This window comes from Pygocentrus nattereri, chromosome 10 (assembly GCF_015220715.1).
Source record: "Pygocentrus nattereri isolate fPygNat1 chromosome 10, fPygNat1.pri, whole genome shotgun sequence".
Taxonomy (NCBI): Eukaryota; Metazoa; Chordata; class Actinopteri; order Characiformes; family Serrasalmidae; genus Pygocentrus; species Pygocentrus nattereri.
In genome coordinates this window covers 12,259,161-12,278,494 of record NC_051220.1, presented here as the reverse complement: position 1 = coordinate 12,278,494, position 19,334 = coordinate 12,259,161, and the positions used below count along the sequence as shown (strand labels likewise).

The following is a 19,334-nucleotide window of genomic DNA, read 5'->3' as shown; positions in this document are numbered from 1 at the left end:
AAGAGCAGAGAGGAGAGGAAAAGAGGAGAAGAGCAGAGAGGAGAGGAGAAGGGAGGACAGGAGAAGATCAGAAATAAGAAGAGCAGAGAGCAGGGGAGAAGAGAAGGGAGGAGTGGATGTGGTGCTACCGTTAGTGATATTTGTTAATGGTGAGGGTGACGGTTAGTGATAGTTGTTAAAGGTGAGGGTGAGGGTTAGTGATATTTGTTAATGGTGAGGGTGACGGTTATTGATAATTGTTAATGGTGAGGATGATGGTAAGTGATATTTGTTAATGGTGAGGGTAACAGTTAGTGATAGTTGTTAATGGTGAGGGTGACGGTTAGTGATAGTTGTTAATGGTGAGGGTGACGGTTAGTGATAGTTGTTAAAGGTGAGGGTGAGGGTTAGTGATAGTTGTTAATGGTGAGGGTGACGGTTAGTGATAGTTGTTAAAGGTGAGGGTGAGGGTTGGTGATATTTGTTAATGGTGAGGGCGACGGTTAGTGATAGTTGTTAATTGTGAGGTTGACGGTTATTGATAGTTTTTAATTGTGAGGTTGACGGTTATTGATAGTTGTTAATGGGGAGGGCGACGGTTAGTGATAGTTGTTAATTGTGAGGTTGACGGTTATTGATCATTTTTAATGGTGAGGGTGACGGTTAGTGATAGTTGTTAATGGTGAGGGTGACGGTTAGTGATAGTTGTTAATGGTGAGGGTGACGGTTAGTGATAGTTGTTAAAGGTGAGGGTGAGGGTTGGTGATATTTGTTAATGGTGAGGGCGACGGTTAGTGATAGTTGTTAATTGTGAGGTTGACGGTTATTGATAGTTGTTAATGGTGAGGGTGACGGTTAGTGATAGTTGTTAATGGTGAGGGTGACGGTTAGTGATAGTTGTTAATTGTGAGGTTGACGGTTATTGATAATTTTTAATGGTGAGGATGACGGTTAGTGATAGTTGTTAATGGTGAAGGCGACGGTTAGTGATAGTTGTTAAAGGTGAGGGTGAGGGTTAGTGATATTTGTTAATGGTGAGGGTGACAGTTAGTGATAGTTGTTAATGGTGAGGGTGACGGTTAGTGATAGTTGTTAATGGTGAGGGTGACGGTTAGTGATAGTTGTTAATGGTGAAGGCGACGGTTAGTGATAGTTGTTAAAGGTGAGGGTGAGGGTTAGTGATATTTGTTAATGGTGAGGGTGACAGTTAGTGATAGTTGTTAATGGTGAGGGTGACGGTTAGTGATAGTTGTTAATGGTGAGGGTGACGGTTAGTGATAGTTGTTAATGGTGAAGGCGACGGTTAGTGATAGTTGTTAAAGGTGAGGGTGAGGGTTAGTGATATTTGTTAATGGTGAGGGTGACGGTTAGTGATAGTTGTTAATGGTGAGGGTGACGGTTAGTGATAGTTGTTAATGGTGAGGGTGACGGTTAGTGATAGTTGTTAATTGTGAGGTTGACGGTTATTGATAATTTTTAATGGTGAGGATGACGGTTAGTGATAGTTGTTAATGGTGAGGGTGAGGGTTAGTGATAGTTGTTAATGGTGAGGGTGACGGTTAGTGATAGTTGTTAAAGGTGAGGGTGAGGGTTAGTGATATTTGTTAATGGTGAGGGTGACGGTTAGTGATAGTTGTTAATGGTGAGGGTGACGGTTAGTGATAGTTGTTAATGGTGAAGGCGACGGTTAGTGATAGTTGTTAAAGGTGAGGGTGAGGGTTAGTGATATTTGTTAATGGTGAGGGTGACGGTTAGTGATAGTTGTTAATGGTGAGGGTGACGGTTAGTGATAGTTGTTAATGGTGAAGGCGACGGTTAGTGATAGTTGTTGATGGTGAGGGTGACGGTTAGTGATAGTTAATGGTGAAGGTGACAGTTAGTGATAGTTTTAATAGTGAGGGCGACGGTTAGTGATAGTTGTTAAAGGTGAGGCTGATGGTTTGTGATATTTGTTAATGGTGAGGGTGACGGTTAGTGATAGTTGTTAAAGGTGAGGCTGATGGTTTGTGATATTTGTTAATGGTGAGGGTCACGGTTAGTGATAGTTGTTAATAGTCAGGGTGATGTGATGGTTAGTGGTTGTTAATAGTGAATGTGATGTGATGGTTAGTAATAGTTCATGGTGAGGATGATGGTTAGTGATGGTATGTGATACTGATTGTGATAGTGGTGGTGTTGGTTGTGACAGTAATGATTAGCAATGAAGGTCAGCAGCTACATGTTCAGTCTTTCAGGATTGAGCTTTTATATTACCTCATTGTCTCTTCGCTGTTTTGAGAGCTGTGATTGCATTACAGTTCAGCTCGGATTTCTTTCTTCAAACTTCAGAACTCTGTTCTCACACCTGTATCTATCACAGCATCGCCTCACACAAAATCCACAGCCTCATCTCCCAGCAGGCAGCCTCTGTTTACGCTCTGCATGTAGCGGCACTGAAGGCCTCACGTGAAGCTCATAAACACAGCAAGGTGCTGTGAGAGGCCTGGGCACTGGCATATTCCTCCCAAACACGCCTCCTCACGCAGTTTGGCAGCGAGTGATTTAATTACAGCTGAGAGAGAAAAAGAGAAAGCGACAAAGAGAAAAAGGGTGTGATACGGAGAGAGAGAGAGAGAGAGAAGCTGAGTGGTTGCTAATGAACAGGTGTGTTGGCCAGAATGCACTGTGGACGGTGCAGTAGCCACTCAGCAGCCAAACCTCAGAGCTGGTGGCCAATCAAACGGATTGCTACTGAACACACACACACACACACACACACACACACACATACACACACACACACACACACTCTCTCTCTCTCTCTCTCTCTCTTGCTGAGCTCCTACCTCCTCGTGTCCGCCTCCAGCCCCAGAGGAGCTCGCTAATTATTTCCTACGCTGCTCTGTGGGGCTGTTTGTGCTGTATTTATCCGTGGTGTGTGCTGTAATGTGTTTATTATATGTGTAGGGGGTCTGGTGGGGGGTTTTTGTGTGTGTGTGTGTTCAGTAGGAACCTGTTGAAGGCCATGAACAGTGGGATTACAGAGTCTTACACACACTGTGTTACATTTGCAATGAACCCTAAACTGTGTGGAAATATAACAGATAATATGTAAATGCATGTTGATGCAGTCGTGGGTGGTGTGGCCAAATATTTAGATCACAATTACTGGTGGTTTCCTTATATATCACAATATATGCAGACTTTTTTTTTAAATAAAAACATTTTGCTTATGGGAACTATATGCTTTTAATAAGAACCATGTTTAACAAGTCAAAAACTAAAATATTTTTATTGGGCAAAATAGTAAAAGCAGAGATACAATAGAACAACATGTAGACAGATGTACCTAAATGGTTCTGACCTCTGTGATCTGCATTGTACTTTGTATTGTATTGTGATTTGCATTGTAATTTGTCTCTAGTGTCTTGCCTCAATGACTACTGTCCTGTTGCACTCACTCCCATCATCATGAAGTGCTTCGATAAGGCTTGTCATGAGCCACATTAAAGACCAGCTTCCTCCTTCACTGGACCCACTGCAATATGTATATCGCCCCAACCGCTCAAGAGATAATGCCATCTCCACCTGGTTCTCACCCACCTGGACAACAGAGACACATACGTCAGAATGCTGTTCATAGACTTCAGTTCAGCATTCAACACCATCATCCCTCAGCAGCTGATTGGAAACTGAGCATGCTGGGTCTGAACACTTTCCTCTGTAACTGCGTCTTGGATTTCCTGCCTGAGAGACCTCAGTTAGTCAGAATAGGTAATAACATCCAGCACCACCATACTCAGCACCGGTGACCCTCAGGGCTATGTGCTTAGTCCGCTGTTGTTTACTGCAAAGTACAGCTCAAATCACATCATCAAGTTTGCTGATGACACGACTGTGGTGGGTCTGATCAGCAAGAATGTTGAGTCAGCGTACAGAGAGGAGGTGCAGTGGCTAACAGACTGACGCGGAACCAACAACCTGTCTCTGAATGTAGACAAAACTAAGGAGATAGTTGTTGACTTCCGAAGAGTGCAAGGTGACCACCCCGGCTAAACATCACTGGCTCTGCTGTGGAAATCGCCAGGAGCACCAAGTTCCTCTGTGTCCACATCACAGATAACCTCACTTAGTCCCTCAACACGAACTCCATAGCCAAGAGAGCCCAGCAACGCCTCTACTACTTGCAGAGACTGAAGGCTCATCTCCCCCCTCCCATTCTCACCATGTTCTGCAGGGGGACTGTGGAGAGCATCCTGAGCAGCTGCATCACCGCTTGGTTTGGGAATCGCACCGCCTCAGACCGCAAGACCTTACAGCATATTGTGAGGACAGCTGAGAAGATCATTGTGGACAACCTCATCCATCCCTCACATGGACTTTTTTTCACTCCACTGTGTACTTGTACATAGATGGAATGACAATAAAAGCCTCTTGACTTGATTTGACATTAACCATGTACGTCTGCATACATTTTGAAATGGATTTGATAAACACATTTACATGCATTTATTTTTCTATAGTAGATTGCTGTGTGTAATATTTCCCCATACATTTTAATATAAATGCATTTTAAAATATATTTGGTTCATATGGCAATTTTTCTAAAAATTTTTCTAAAATGCCTGCTCAAAAAAATAAAGGGAACACTCAAATAACACATCCTAGATCTGAATGAATGAAATATTCTCATTGAATACTTTGTTCCAAAGCTGAATGTGCTGACAACAAAATCACACAAAAATCAATGGAAATCAAATTTATTAACCAATGGAGGCCTGGATTTGAAGTCACACACAAAATTACACAAACACACTATAGGCTGATCCAACTTTGATGTAATGTCCCTTACATTACTGCTGACAGACTCCAGCCACATGAGGTCTAGCATTGTCCTGCATTAGGAGGAACCCAGGGCCAACCGCAAAAGCATACAGTCTCACAAGGGGCCTGAGGATCTCATCTCGGTACCTAATGGCAGTCAGGCTACCTCTGGCGAGCACATGGAGGGCTTTGAGGCCCTCCAAAGAAATGCCACCCCACACCATTACTGACCCACTGCCAAACCAGGCATGCTGAAGGATGTTGCAGGCAGCAGATCGCTCTTCACGGCGTCTCCAGACTCTGTCACATCTGTCACATGTGCTCAGTGTGAACCTGCTTTCATCTGTGAAGAGCACAGGGCACCAGTGACGAATTTGCCAATCCTGGTGTTCTCTGGCAAATGCCAAGCGTCCTGCACAGTGTTGGGCTGTGAGCACAACCCCCATCTGTGGACGTCGGGCCCTCATACCATCCTCATGGCGTCGGTTTCTAACCGTTTCTGCAGACACATGCACATTTGTGGCCTGCTGGAGGTCATTTTGTAGGGCACTGGCAGTGCTCCTCCTGTTCCTCCTTGCACAAAGGCGGAGGTAGCGGTCCTGCTGCTGGGTTGTTGCCCTCCTACGGCCTCCTCCACGTCTCCTGGTGTACTGGTTTGTCTCCTGGTAACGCCTTCAGCCTCTGGACACTACGCTGACAGACACAGCAAACCTGCTTGCCACAGCTAGCATTGATATGCCATCTTGGATGAGCTGCACTACCTGAGCCACTTGTGTGGGTTGTAGAGTCCGTCTCATGCTACCACGAGTGTGAAAGCACCACCAACATTCAAAAGTGACCAAAACATCAGCCAGAAAGCAGAAAGGTACTGAGAAGTGGTCTGTGGTCCCCGCCTGCAGAACCACTCCTTTATTGAGTGTGTCTTGCTAATTGCCAATAATTTCCACCTGTTGTCTATTCCATTTGCACAACAGCTGTGAAATTGATTGTCAATCAGTGTTGCTTCCTAAGTGGACAGTTTGATTTCACAGAAGTTTGATTTACTTGGAGTTATATTGTGTTGTTTAAGTGTTCCCTTTATGTTTTTGAGCAGTGTACATTTTAGTGTTTAAAGGTATCTGGACATGTGTAGACGCGGCACAAGTGGCCAGTATGCTGTCCATCTCAAGAATATGGTTGCTAACATTAGCATTAGCCAGTAGCCTTGCTGACCCCCCCCCCCCTCCCTCAGGTCTCTGTGCCCAGTGTGGTGCACGCTCTGCTTGATGGATATTTTAGTTTAAATTACCGGTCAATTTCCAACTGTTTAAATTTTAAAGTCTCATAAAGTGGCCTACACGGAGGCCACAGCATCGTGGTTTAATAATGAATGAGGGCGATCAGATGAGCATGTGTAATGGAGCTGGAGCCCTGCACCCTGCAGCTTATTAGCGACGTTGGAGGAAAACTCCAGCGTTTTTCATCCTGATCTCTATCTGCTGTGTCTGTATCACATACTCGATTAGCTCAGACTGGAACTTCAACACCTGAAACAACAGAAAACCTGTTGACTCACTTGGAAAGCACTTGTGCCTGGTCATATAAAACCCTAGGTTAAATGTGAACCCGAAGGCCGTTGTACACCAGTGCAGCATCTCGTAGCGTCATGTAGCAGGAGCACTGCTATAGAACGCCAGCAGGGCATTGAAAAACACCAGGTTCATTTTTACACTCTACTTGTTTGAATTGAATAAATTAAAGTGTTCATCACTCATCACACCTGGTATGAATTTACTACCTCTTAACAAACTGTAACAACACTGTTTTTTAATTTTTGCACTCATGGTCATGGTCATGGACACTGTTATGTCCCAGTGCACGATGGCCTTTAGGGTAGAGTTTTCTACCCTAATTCATTAAGGCTGTAAATTTCCAACAGATGCATGATGGGAAATAATCTCAAAAGGAATCTAGTTGCAGTCTTTGAAATAGTGACCCAGCAAGATTTCCAGTCTTTGCAAATTTCGTAGTCTCTGAAGGTGTTTAATGAAACTGGTCAGTGCCCTTCAAGCACCATCTTGTTGGATTGTACTGTGAGTGAGTTTGAGGATAAACTGTTTTGTATTCTTTTCAAAGGCCAAAACACTGTGGCTTAAACACTATGGCCTAAACACTATGGCCTAAACACTGTGGCCTAAACACTGTAGCCCACACTATGGCCTAAACACTGTAGCGTAAACACTGTAGCCTAAACACTATGGCTCAAACACTGTGCCCTAAACACTATGGCCTGAACAGTATGGCTTAAATACTGTGGCTTAAACACTGTGGCCTTATGTATCACTTTCATCTGTGCTATATCTATAAAATCAAACTCATAAAAGGCTTAATTTACTTTAGTTAAACGATCAAAGTTATTATCAACAATAAAATATAAGATGTAACATACACACACACACACACACACACACACACACACATATATATATATACATACACATTTTTTAAGCTGCTTCTCCCTCATGGTCGCGGGGGGTGCTAGAGCCTATCCCAGTAGTCATCGGGCGGAAGTCAGGATACAGGATACACCCTGGACAGGTCACCAGTCTATCGCAATATATATATATATATATATATATATATATATATATATATATATATATATTACACACACACACACACACACACACACACACATATATATATATATATATATATATATATATATACATATGATGTAAGAATACAAATAAAAAATAATAAGGCACGCTGGAAGCCTTGAATTACAACCCCAATTCCAATGAAGTTGGGACGTTGTCTAAAACATAAACCTATATTCAATTGAATACACTGTAAAGACAACATATTTAATGTTCAAATGGATAAACTTTATTGTTTCTTGCAAATATTCACTCATTTTGAATTTGATGCCTCCAACACGTTCCAAAGAAGTTGGGTCAGGAGCAACAAAAGACTGGGAAAGTTGAGGAATGCTCAAAAAACACCTGTCTGGAACATTCCACAGGTGAACAGGTTAATTGGAAACCTGGTGAGTTAATTGGTTAATTGGTAATTGTCATGATTGGGTAAAAGGGAGCATCCCGGAAAGACTCGGAAAGAGTCATTCACAAGCAAGGATGGGGCGAGGTTCATCACTATGTGAACAACTGCGTGAGCAAATAGTCCAACAGTTTAAGAACAACGTTTCTCAACGTGTAATTGCAAGGAATTTAGGGATTTCATCATCTACAGTCCATAATATCATCAAAAGATTCAGAGATTCTGGAGAAATCTCTGCAAGTAAGCGGCAAGGCAGAAAACCAACATTGAATGCCTGTGACCTTCGATCCCTCAGGCAGCACTGCATTAAAAACTGACAACATTCTGCATGGATATTACCACATGGGCTCAGGAACACTTCAGAAAACCATTATCAGTGAACACAGTTCGTCACTCCATCTACAAGTGCAAGTTCAAACTCTGCCATGCAAAGCAAAAGCCATATATCAACAACACCCAGAAACGCCGCCGGCTTCTCTGGGCCCGAGCTCATCTGAGATGGACTGTCGCAAAGTGGAATAGTGTCCTGTGGTCTGACGAGTCCACATTTCAAATTGTTTTTGGAATGGACGTCGTGTCCTCCGGGCCACAAGAGGAAAAGAACTGTCTGGATTTTATCAGCGCAAAGTTCAAAAGCCAGCATCTGCAAAAGAGCAAAAGCTCTGATGGTATGGGGGTGTGTTAGTGCCCATGGCATGGGTAACTTGCACATCTGTGAAGGCACCATTAATGCTGAAAGGTACATACAGGTTTTGGAGCAACATATGCTGCCATCCAAGCAACGTCTTTTTCAGGGACGTCCTGCTTATTTCAGCAAGACAAGGCCAAGCCACATTCTGCACGTGTTACAACAGTGTGGCTTCATAGTAAGAGTGCAGGTACTAGACTGGCCTGCCTGCAGTACAGACCTGTCTCCCATTGAAAATGTGTGGCGCATTATGAAGCGCAAAATACGACAACGGAGACTCCGGACTGTTGAGCAACTGAAGTTGTACATCAAGCAAGAATGGGAAAGAATTCCACCTACGAAGCTTCAACAATTAGTGTCCTCAGTTCCCAAATGCTTATTGAGTGCTTATTGTTAAAAGGAAAGGTGATGTAACACAGTGGTAAACATGCCCCTGTCCCAACTTCTTTGGAACGTGTTGCAGGCATCAAATTCAAAATGAGTGAATATTTGCAAAAAACAATAGTTTATCCGTTTGAACATTAAATATCTTGTCTTTGTAGTTTATTTAATTAAATATAGGTTGAACATGATTTGCAAATCATCGTATTCTGTTTTTATGTATGTTTTACACAACATCCCAACTTCATTGGAATTGGGGTTGTAAATAATGTGTACTCTTAAAAAAGATGATTCTTTAAGCGTTCTTTAGTAAAGACAGTGGTTCTAAATAGAACCCTGAACACTTAAAGTTGTTTGCATCATGAATTGTTCTACAGATCAAAGGAGAATGTGTTGCATATGGTGTTATTTGGAACTTTTTGAAAATGGGTTTATATAGCACTGAAGATTCTGTTGATACAAGTGTGACATTGTAGAACCCCTTTTGGTGCTGTGTAGAACCCTTTTCAAGAACCATATACAACATCAGAACCATTTCACCATGCAGAGAAATTTTTGAGTAATCATGGTTATCTATAGAACCGTTCAATTTACTGAAGAACCCTTAATGCTTTTTAATGCTGCATTGCTAAAAGCAAGTTAACACATCCTGTACTCTGCAGATTTTCTATTTATTTCCAGTTCAGGTTATTTTAGTTCAACACAAAATGGAAAACGTGCCATAAATTTCACTTCTGCACATTTTGTGTTTTTCATCAGTGTATTAAATTCAGTAAGTAAACATTAAATGTGTATAAGAATGTGCAGTAGTGTGTCTTTGTAGAGAATGTGTAACTTCACACTCAGAAAATCAACAAAAACATGGAATTTGACCAGGTGCACACAAACTTACAATACATACAATATATATGATATATAAAGAAAAATAACATCATATTCCATCTGTTCTGCACAGATGTGGTTTCAGAACATAGTGAGAGGGTGTGTGTGTGTATGTGCGTGTGTGTGCGTGTGTGTGTGTGTGTGTGTGTGTGTGTGTGTGTGAGGTGTAGGAAAAGCAGCGTATGACAAACACATGCTGTCTCCACAACACAAAGAAATAATAAAGCTCATAATTCACACAGCAGCTCTGAGAACCTGTTTATTCTCTCTGTGCTTTCTCTCTCCCTCCTGTCTGTCCGGAAGGTGCAGTACTCCGAGAGGGAGCCTCATTCCATCATCATCAGCCTGGCCTCTCCCAGGCTCCACCCACAAGTGTGTTCTGTCGTAGTAACTGCTGTGAGGTGGGACAGATTATGAGGAATCTGGCCACTTCCTGTTTCCCGCGTTATATCAAAAACTTCTGCAAATAATGCAAAACACCAGAGGGCACCCATGAGTGAGTCTTCAATGAAGGGAGATGACTGGAACTAAACAAAAAGGAAAAGTTGAAATAGTTTCTAATCACTTACACAGAACTTTCCTTTAATTTTAGAACATGGACATTATTGCTACTGAGTGTTGATTGGTTGGTGAGTAGAGCAGCTCATTGGCTGTTCATGCCTACTGATGTCACAAACGTACATGAGCCGCTGTTTTATGCTCCTATAGCTTGAGTTTAAAAAGTCTTAAAATGTTCAGGAAATGAATGTATTCTCTTACATTAAAATGTTTAAGCATTTATAAACTATGATTTTGCTCAAATGCTCCATATCAACCTATTCATTTTGGACTCGCTTGGGAGCGCCCCCTAGTGTTTGAGAAACCCAGAGACATTACCAGTTTTAATGGTAATTCTCCTCTCTACAAGTTCTCTGTTAAACTCGAGCGTTGAGTGGAGTGCATCCTATGAGGAGCAAGAAACCGCAAAGGGTGTAAGTCGTACCACCTGTAAAGAGAATGAAAGAGAGAAAAGAAGTGATTAAGATGCTGTATGGACAAATATTTAATGTAGTCAACTGCAGTTCAGGCTACTGCGTGTTACTGATTGTGTAAAGAGTGTATGCAGTGGGACGTTACTGAGCATCGCAGTACTATATTCCATTTATGTTTTGTGGGAACTGTGAGCTCAGAAAGGGCTGAGTTTTCCCAGCGTTCTTGCTGTTGTATGAGTTCAGACTTGATGGATGTGAGCAGTGAAATCTGCTGATAGGTCTGACTTTAGTTTGCCTCCTTTTCTGTGTAAACAAGGGATTTTGGCATTAAAAGGGACACCGGTGAGACTTAAAACTCTGAGTCTCCCTTGACCATTCACACTTGGGAGTGACGGGCTATCCTCCTTATCACAGGCCTTTTCACACAGTTTATTCACACGACAGTAAATGAATTTAAGCATGTGAATAACTGCCCACAGAACACAACATAACGTGGTACTCATATGTTTCATATCAAAATGCTTTGTTATCTTCATCACCACTTGCCAAAACTGCTGCAGCAGCTTCAGCAGCTGTAAAGTCTCTGTACGCCATTTCACAAGTGTCTCTGGTGTGGATTGAATGAAGAATGAAGAGTTTCCGGCATGACGGATCAGTCCTTAGTGATGTCCGTTGGTCCATTAGTCAGTTTCACACGGAATTTAGACAGACAGATGAATGTATCTCAGCCCCTCTTCATAGCCTCATAACTCTGGATGTGAGTCACGTATGATCTCGAGATGAGATGGAATGGAAAGGGCAACTCTACAGATTCAGGAAATAGGAAGATACACAAACAAAGATAGAGACAGGAGCAGTCAGGTGAGTCCTAACCTGTGAATAGGTGCTGACTCCGCCCCCAGCCTGAGTGAGTGCAGTGATTCACTCAGTGTTTCTCCTCATCCATTTTTCAGTCATTTTTCTCGGACTCTATTTGAAGCGCACGTTCAATTACGAGCGGAAGCTGCGCCGTCGTCATAGCAACCGCCTTATCGCTCCTGGCAACCTAAATGATGGCTCTGGCCTCCGGCCCTCTGACCCTCCATCTCTATCTGTCTCTCTCTCTCTCTCCATTTGTCCCTCACCCTCTCGCTCTATTCCCTTTCTGTTTCCTTTCTCTCGCTCTTTCTCTCTTCATCCTCTCTCTTTCTCTTTCAGTCTTTCCTCTTTCTCCATCTTTCCTCTTTTTCTCTTTGTTTCTCTCTCTATATCCATCTTTCCTTTCTCTCTCTCTCACTATTTTTCTCTCTCCATCTTTCTTCTTTTCCCCTTTATCTCTGTCTCTAGTTCTGTCTCTCTCTTTGTTTCTCTCTCTCTCTCTCTCTCTCTCTGCAGTAGGTCAGTGTGGATTTCTCTCTGAATCCCTCTTGACCTTTCTGTGTCGCTGTGCTGCTCCCTCTGTGCCGTTTTACTCCGATAAAGCTACACACACACACACACACACACATATGCTCAGTGGTGACTGTTTGAGTGCTGAGAGTGAGATCTATGTCCGTCCTGGTGTTCAGTGTTTCAGGTCATCAGTGTTCACAGTGTTTACAGCCTGGCTGATAAAATATTCATCATAATTGCCAAAATCAAACATTTTTATACTGTATGTTTGGAGTATTTTTGATTAAATATTGCTTCATCATTTTCCAGAATTTGTTTAGGTATTTTTGATTAAATAATGACATCATTCTGCTCCGCAGTCAGTATCAGCAGTAAAGGCTTGAACTCTGTGTGCATGTTTATGTGGCTTATTAGATAAACAAAAAACAAATAGCTGTTTTAGTTAGTAGAGTTAGGTAGTGTTAGCTGTTTTAGGTAGCGTTAGATATTTTAGTTAGTAGGTAGTAGGTAGGTAGAATTAGGTAGTATTAACTATTTTAGTTAATAGAGGTACGTAGTGTTAGCTGTTTTAGTTAGTAGAGTTAGGTAGTGTTATCTGTTTTAGTTAGTTAGTAGATAGAGTTAGGTAGTGTTAGCTATTTTAGTTAGTAGAGTTAGGTAGTGTTAGCTGTTTTAGTTAGCTAGTAGTGTTAGGTAGTGTTAGCTGTTTTAGTTAGCTAGTAGAGTTAGATAGTGATAGCTGTTTTAGTTAGTAGAGTTAGGTAGTGTTAGCTGTTTTAGTTAGCTAGTAGTGTTAGGTAGTGTTAGCTGTTTTAGTTAGCTAGTAGTGTTAGGTAGTGTTAGCTGTTTTAGTTAGCTAGTAGAGTTACGTAGTGCTGCTGTTTTAGTTAGTTAGTAGAGTTACGTAGTGTTAGCTGTTTTAGTTAGTAGAGTTAGGTAGTGTTAGCTGTTTTAGTTAGTAGAGTTAGGTAGTGTTAGTTGTTTTAGTTAGTAGAGTTAGGTAGTGTTAGCTGTTTTAGTTAGTAGAGTTAGGTAGTGTTAGCTGTTTTAGTTAGTTAGTAGAGTTAGGTAGTGTTAGTTGTTTTAGTTAGTAGAGTTAGGTAGTGTTAGCTGTTTTAGTTAGTAGAGTTAGGTAGTGTTAGCTGTTTTAGTTAGTAGAGTTAGGTAGTGTAAGTTGTTTTAGTTAGTAGAGTTAGGTAGTGTTAGCTGTTTTAGGTAGTAGAGTTAGGTAGTGTTAGTTGTTTTAGTTAGTAGAGTTAGGTAGTGTTAGCTGTTTTACTTAGTAGAGTTAGGTAGTGTTAGCTGTTTTAGTTAGTAGAGTTATGTAGTGTTAGTTGTTTTAGTTAGTAGAGTTAGGTAGTGCTAGCTGTTTTATTTAGTTAGTATAGTTAGGTAGTGCTAGCTGTTTTATTTAGTTAGTATAGTTAGGTAGTGTTAGCTGTTTTAGTTAATAGAGGTACGTAGTGTTAGCTGTTTTAGTTAGTAGAGTTAGGTAGTGTTAGCTGTTTTAGGTAGCGTTAGATATTTTAGTTAGTAGGTAGTAGGTAGGTAGAATTAGGTAGTATTAACTATTTTAGTTAATAGAGGTACGTAGTGTTAGCTGTTTTAGTTAGTAGAGTTAGGTAGTGTTATCTGTTTTAGTTAGTTAGTAGATAGAGTTAGGTAGTGTTAGCTATTTTAGTTAGTAGAGTTAGGTAGTGTTAGCTGTTTTAGTTAGCTAGTAGTGTTAGGTAGTGTTAGCTGTTTTAGTTAGCTAGTAGAGTTAGATAGTGATAGCTGTTTTAGTTAGTTAGTAGAGTTAGGTAGTGCTGATGTTTTCGTTAGTTAGTAGAGTTAGGTAGTGTTAGCTGTTTTAGTTAGCTAGTAGTGTTATGTAGTGTTAGCTGTTTTAGTTAGCTAGTAGTGTTAGGTAGTGTTAGCTGTTTTAGTTAGCTAGTAGTGTTAGGTAGTGTTAGCTGTTTTAGTTAGCTAGTAGAGTTACGTAGTGCTGCTGTTTTATTTAGTTAGTAGAGTTACGTAGTGTTAGCTGTTTTAGTTAGTAGAGTTAGGTAGTGTTAGCTGTTTTAGTTAGTAGAGTTAGGTAGTGTTAGCTGTTTTAGTTAGTTAGTAGAGTTAGGTAGTGTTAGTTGTTTTAGTTAGTAGAGTTAGGTAGTGTTAGCTGTTTTAGTTAGTAGAGTTAGGTAGTGTTAGTTGTTTTAGTTAGTAGAGTTAGGTAGTGTTAGCTGTTTTAGTTAGTAGAGTTAGGTAGTGTTAGCTGTTTTAGTTAGTAGAGTTAGGTAGTGTTAGTTGTTTTAGTTAGTAGAGTTAGGTAGTGTTAGCTGTTTTACTTAGTAGAGTTAGGTAGTGTTAGCTGTTTTAGTTAGTAGAGTTATGTAGTGTTAGTTGTTTTAGTTAGTAGAGTTAGGTAGTGCTAGCTGTTTTATTTAGTTAGTATAGTTAGGTAGTGCTAGCTGTTTTATTTAGTTAGTATAGTTAGGTAGTGTTAGCTGTTTTATTTAGTTAGTAGAGTTAGGTAGTGTTAGCTGTTTTATTTAGTTAGTAGAGTTAGGTAGTGTTAGCTGTTTTATTTAGTTAGTAGAGTTAGGTAGTGCTAGCTGTTTTATTTAGTTAGTAGAGTTAGGTAGTGTTAGCTGTTTTATTTAGTTAGTATAGTTAGGTAGTGCTAGCTGTTTTATTTAGTTAGTATAGTTAGGTAGTGTTAGCTGTTTTATTTAGTTAGTAGAGTTAGGTAGTGTTAGCTGTTTTATTTAGTTAGTATAGTTAGGTAGTGTTAGCTGTTTTATTTAGTTAGTAGAGTTAGGTAGTGTTAGCTGTTTTATTTAGTTAGTAGAGTTAGGTAGTGTTAGCTGTTTTATTTAGTTAGTATAGTTAGGTAGTGTTAGCTGTTTTATTTAGTTAGTATAGTTAGGTAGTGTTAGCTGTTTTATTTAGTTAGTAGAGTTAGGTAGTGTTAGCTGTTTTATTTAGTTAGTATAGTTAGGTAGTGTTAGCTGTTTTCGTTAGTAGAGTTAAAATCTTCTATGAATGATTGTGCTCATAATATATATTCATATTATCTCATAAGCAGCAGTAAGTCATCTCAGGGTTTACATTAAAGTTGTGCAGTATGACAGTATTGATCATTCTGATATCACTGTATTTTTCTAAGTGCGCAGTGGACACAGTCAGTTTGATGATGAACAGAGCAGTCAGAGCTGTATTAGGTAGTACTATTTAAAGCGGCCGCACCAGCTTATCACACAGCAGAAACAGGAATATTGTGATGCAGATTGTGATGTTTTCTTGAAATATTGTGATCATATTGTGTATATTATCCTGTATTCAGACTACAAAGTCAGCGTTAGGCTGCTGTGCAGCTACGCTGAGCTCAGTAGAGCTGATTTACTGATGTTGAGTTTAATGAGGAGAGGTGATTAAAGCTGAATTATGTGGAGCCATTACAGTGTGTCTGTGTGTGTGTGTGTGTGTGTGTGTGGATCTGAGTTCATCTTGACCGTGGCAGAAAGGTCAAGGTTGCCCACAAATTGGCTCAAAGCAATGAGCTCTGAGAGAGAGAGAGAGAGAGAGAGAGAGAGAGAAGCACTGTTTAAAACCCTTTATCTTGACTTTGCTGATAAAATCTGTACATTAATAGAATAAATGCAAATAAACACAAATGCAGTAAAAAGTAACAAGAACTTTATGTATGTGCTTTAAGTAAAATGCGGTATCTTGTGAGCTAATTTGAAGTTCCAGATTTTTCCTCACACAGATTTATTAAATTCCATCAGCAGCGCCTGATTTAACATAATGAAGTATTGATTAGATGAAGCAGGTGTTGGATTATTACTGTTAATACTGGGCAGGAAACACACATAAAGTTACTACTTATCAATATAATTACCATCATTGTTTTTCCTGAGTAAGTAGAAACCTACAGCCAAGGAGTTGTATTACAGAAACACTGTATTCTGAAATCAGTTTAGTCTCCATGAATTTCGGACAGTAGCTATCACAGAATAACAGTTCCTGACTTCATAATCTCATCATTAACTCCAGATAAGAACACACTATTACACAAACATCCTAACTAGACTAAGGCCCAATCCCATTTCTTTTTTTTTTTACCCCTACCCCTTGTTTTCGAGTGTAATCCTCCCCCTTGAAACTGAGTTATAAGGGGTAGTGGTTGAAATGTTCCCCCTATGAAATGGGGGAACCGGATACGTCATCTTTTGCTGTCAGCGACTTTTACGTAAACAGACGAGATGAGGTTTTCCAGCCATTTCCAGTATGCCACCTCCAGCCGTGGTGATCTCACTTGTGTGTCACATGACAGGACAGGTGAATCATATTTAAAATAGCCTGGAAAATAATGAGGACGTGTTTTCCTGCTTTGTCTCCAGACTATAGCAATAATGGTACATCATACTGACACTTGCCATTTATCTGAAGGAGACTGAAAAGCAGGGGCTCTCGCGATTCATTCACAACTTCAATTTTACGCATCAATCAATCAAACGAGTCTTCGAATAAAAAAGAGCACAAACAAAAAACTACATCACTTCATTAACAGCTACTAGCGCTGCTCTGTAGGCGACCCTGCCAGCCTGCAGTGACAGCAGAGGAGGAGAAAGTTCAGCTCCTCACTGCTTAAATACATTTAGGGCATCATACGCCTTGAAAGAGGGGGCAATTATTTATTATCGCCACCAAGAATTCTTCGGTGATATGAAGCTGAACTTAGCTTTCTAATCACCAGCTTCATGATGGAATTTTCCCATTCCGTCTTAAATCGTGAGGCAACCTCACGTACCAGAATGTAACTGCTACGCCATTTAAGGTGGAACAGGAATTTTTGCCAGGTAGCGACCGAGACGTCAGCGTATTACTGGCGATTTTTATGTGTGTTATGAAGGAAATTACCATAAAACACTATTACAATGGTTCTTACAATACAGCGGCTTTATAACAGAGAACAAATACTTACATTTATGTGTCTCTTTGGTCGCTTGTGCAACCATCTTGCTGATGATTCGCAGGGCATTCTGGGAATTTTCTCATAACACTCCATTTGTAGTACGCCTCTGAAAAATCTCCGTTTGAAGGGCCATGTAGCCCTAACACTTCACCCCACCCATCCATCTCACCAACAATCGGGACAACCCTACCCCTAGACGTGAACATGCAAAACGGAGGGGTAGGGCTAAGTGTTAGGGGCAAAGAATGAAATGGGATTGGGCCTAAATCTCCTAAACCTCCTAAATACTGTTCTAAATTTAGGAACAGTGACCTCACTTCTGTTTAAGCGCCCATTTCTATTGTTTTTAGGCAGCTGTGTCAGGCAGCAAAGTTCACTACCAGCATAATGATTATTTTTTAATTATTTTTATATTTCACTGTGAGATGTTTTTCTTTTCTAACTCTGCATTTAAAAAATCTCAGATGCTGCAGACTCGATCTCCACCGTCCCTCTTATTACCTTTGTGTGTTAATGTTGATGATGAATTATTACAGCGATGGTGGTGAATAATGAGGAGACAGAGCTGAACGCGTGTCTATTAGAAGGAATAATGTTAGAGTTTCGGAAATGAGGACTGAAACTGGGGAGCGGTTGCGCTCAGATAAACAGTAGGGGGCGCTCTCACAGTATTCACTGCATACAGTTTATCACACTTTTGTTTAGTTTCACCTTTTCTATATCAGTAACAGCAGCTGTCACTCACATTTCTAACATTATTTTGATGATGTGTTTATGTTACAACTGTGTGTTTATGGTCTGTTCCTAAGCAACAGACATGACCGTCGATTGTTGACTTTGGTTGAGTAGATTATGATTTCCTAACTGGAGATTAGGATGCTGTAAGAGAAGATAAGATACCTAAATTAAGATCAGATTTGCTTATGTAATAGACGTCTGTGAAAAATCTTATCTTACCTCCAAAACAGTACATTCCAATAACTGATTTTATATATGTTATAATGCAGTATGTTTGGTTTCTGATACACTCAATCACACAGTAACAGAATAAAGCAATAAGCCACTTGAGGCCTTGCATTAGTGTGATTTATCAGGGGAAAAGTGTTCTTAGGCACAACCTGAAGCAGAACACACCCTTCCCTGTGACAAAATCACTGTAATGCACAGTACCGAGTGGAATGTAGTAACTACAAGTAATGTAGTTCCTTTAGAATATGGTATTGTTGCTGAGCAACCACAGACTATTGAATGAGGAGAAGAATGTTCAGTCACTCATCGCTGTATATTGTGGTCATTCCATGAACTTTATAACTTTCTGTCTTATAACAATGAAACCTTTGCTTTATAAGTACTTTTAGATCATCAAATTACCACTGAGTTTTAGTAGCACCCTCTTCTCACGCTGGGGCTGAATCTCAAACAGCTTCCTTCTCCCTACATAGTGCACCACATAGGAATTTAAATATTGGATCCTGCAGCCCAACAGAGCAAAATACAGCTAAGAAATAAGTCATTTGGGGTTTAGACACATCAACACTCGACACATAGTGCTCTATCTGGCTGTAGAAGCTAGAAACTGCACTATGTAGGGAGTATAGAGCTGTTTGAGATTGAACATTTGAAGCATGTAAGATATTCAAATGACATTCTTTACTCTTTTATACTGCTGTTTTACAGTGAATTATACTGTAATTACTTTAATTCAAGCCTGTGATTTTAATGATGCAGTTGTTTAGCCTGTTAGCTAGCTGACCAACCTTGTTCTAATTATGAAAATAAGCTCTTCAGTTTAAACAGAACCAGGTTCTTGCTACATCAGTACACTGAAAACATGCTCAGTCAATCAGATTTTAGGACCATAACTATCCATTTTATAACCGCTCGTTGTTCATGTCAGCAAGGCTAAGGGTGTCGCACTCCAGACAAGTTGCATCACACAGTGTAGCGTCACATAGCAGAGCACTGCTATAGAACAGCAGCAGGGAACCTATAAACAGCAGGTTCAAGTTCATTTTTACACTCTGGTGGATTAAATGGAATAAAGAGTTCAGCTTCTCATTAAGCTCAGTATCAGTTCAATCCACAGACTTCTTTTTTGAGCTGAAAGATACACGCTGAAAAAGGCTAGGCTAGTAACGTTAGCTGAGCTAACTTACCGTTAGCATCTCTCTGTTTATCTAAAAGACGGTCTGCCTTTCTCTGTGTACGTTTAAAGCCTCGTGATCTACTGTCTTTCTGTGGCCTCAATATGGCTTAAATT

The 19,334-nt window shown here is 40.4% G+C and overlaps 1 protein-coding gene and 1 long non-coding RNA gene across 2 annotated transcripts in view; one reads left to right on the top strand and one right to left on the bottom strand.

The window, feature by feature from the left end:
• The window catches only part of pacrg (PARK2 co-regulated), a 136,791-nt gene that overhangs the window by 57,790 nt on the left and 59,667 nt on the right, over positions 1-19,334 (top strand). The gene's annotated exons all lie outside the window — the stretch shown is intronic.
• LOC108433957 lies at positions 10,019-17,155 on the bottom strand. Its single transcript, XR_001858333.1, has 3 exons — positions 17,084-17,155; positions 10,649-10,757; positions 10,019-10,166 (listed from the first exon to the last, which is right to left on the bottom strand). It is a non-coding gene; the product is annotated as an uncharacterized LOC108433957 (long non-coding RNA).